Source organism: Monodon monoceros, unplaced genomic scaffold (genome assembly GCF_005190385.1).
Source record: "Monodon monoceros isolate NGI ecotype Baffin Bay Population unplaced genomic scaffold, NGI_Narwhal_1 Super_Scaffold_18, whole genome shotgun sequence".
NCBI classification, from domain to species: Eukaryota; Metazoa; Chordata; class Mammalia; order Artiodactyla; family Monodontidae; genus Monodon; species Monodon monoceros.
The window spans coordinates 1,264,866-1,266,316 of NW_021703774.1; the positions used below are offsets into that span (position 1 = coordinate 1,264,866).

Sequence of the window (1,451 nt, forward strand, 5' to 3'; positions counted from 1 at the left end):
AGCATGGGGGTTGCGTCAGCTCCGTGATCCCCCAGGTGTATCACCTGGGGCGTAGATGATCCGGCCCCTCCCAGGCCTGCTGGATCCGAGCCTCCGGGGTGGGATCAGCCCCTAGGTGACTCTGATGCCAGAGCTTAGAACCCCTGGATTCCATGACCCCCAGGGCCTTCCAGCTCTGACTTTCCAAAAGTCTAAACCACTCTTAACTGCCTCCTGGGGAATCCTGCAAAGTGCCCAGCACTGGTCGGGGGGCTTCCATTCAGAGGAGACAAGGTCACCCACTCTCCGAGGAAGCTGCTGGAGAAAGCAGAATGTTAGGACACGTGAAGCCCTCTGTGGGCATGCGGAGGGCACATGCAACAGGGCAGGGTCTGTCCGACAGCCCTGTCCATCTGAGAAGCCTCCTGGAGGGGCAAGCTCTCCGAGGATGTGATGGGGTTGTGGACGCAGGAGGGCGTGTCAGGGGCTGATGGTGCAACCAGAACTCAGAGGTGGGGATTAGCCACGCGTGGGAGGATGCCCAGGCGGACAGGTGCGAGAAGCCCCGTGGGGAGGAGGGTGGGGAGAGCTGAGGCTCGTAGGAGCCCCTGTGGACAGCAGTCCAGCCTGGGTGCCGGGGTGAGAAGGCCTGGGAACTGAGGGCTGCTGCCTCTCTGTCCCGCAGGCAGCTGGCCAAACTATGTTCCGGGTGCCCTGCCTGCTCCTTCCTGCAGCCCCGCCCGCCGGCCTCTCAGCATACCCCCCTGCACTGCAGAGCGCGCCCCCTCCTCCCACGTCTCCCCTCCAGCCTGAGCGCCTTCCGGCGGGACTGAGATTAACAGACACAAGAGGGGAGGAACGGCAGCGTCTGAAGACGGCGCCTGGCTGGCGGGTGGGCTCCCTGGGGCTCCCTGGGGCTCCGGCCGCTGTGGGGCAACCAGGCCTCGAGGAGGCATGCACCCTCCACTCTGTATGTCAAGCGCCCGTGGGCGTCACAGCCTCTCCATTAAAACCAGTGTCCTGCTCACTTCTGCAGCTCTGGCTGTAAGCACTTGGGGGAGGGGGAAGGCAGGGAGCCTGTGAGGGAGGCTGTGCTGGGCTTCAGGCAGCAGCTCGGGGCAGCATGGAGGGCCACCTGCTCAGGTCCCCCTGGTCCCCCTGCCATCTGTTCCGGTGACACCACATAGCACAGCCTCACCCCCAGGGTGCTCAGCTCAGCCCAGCCTGACCTGCAGCTGTCAAGGGGCCCCTCCATTCCCAGCCCCTGGCCCTGCTGCTCTCACGGGGCCGTTCCCCCGGCTCCCCTCTCCCGGGTGCCCTGGTGTGCCTGACCCTCGGGGTGAGCAGTCAGGTCAGTGTCCTGGCCCAGCCAGGGGGATGCCCTGCAGTTCCACCCCGGCCACCAGGCAGCTCCTTGTTCACGCCTGCCCTGGGCTCTCCCATCGGGTCCTGGGCCAGCCCTGTCCACCTGC

At 65.7% G+C, this 1,451-nt stretch overlaps 1 protein-coding gene across 5 annotated transcripts in view; it reads left to right on the forward strand.

The window, feature by feature from the left end:
- Positions 1-998, forward strand: part of TNNI1 (troponin I1, slow skeletal type) — a 23,841-nt gene extending 22,843 nt beyond the window's left edge. For all 5 annotated transcript variants that reach the window (XM_029229058.1, XM_029229059.1, XM_029229061.1 and 2 more), the window contains one exon: positions 665-998. The gene's annotated coding sequence lies outside the window, so the exon portion shown is untranslated. The remainder of the gene's footprint in view (positions 1-664) is intronic.
- The last annotated feature ends 453 nt before the right edge of the window (positions 999-1,451 follow it).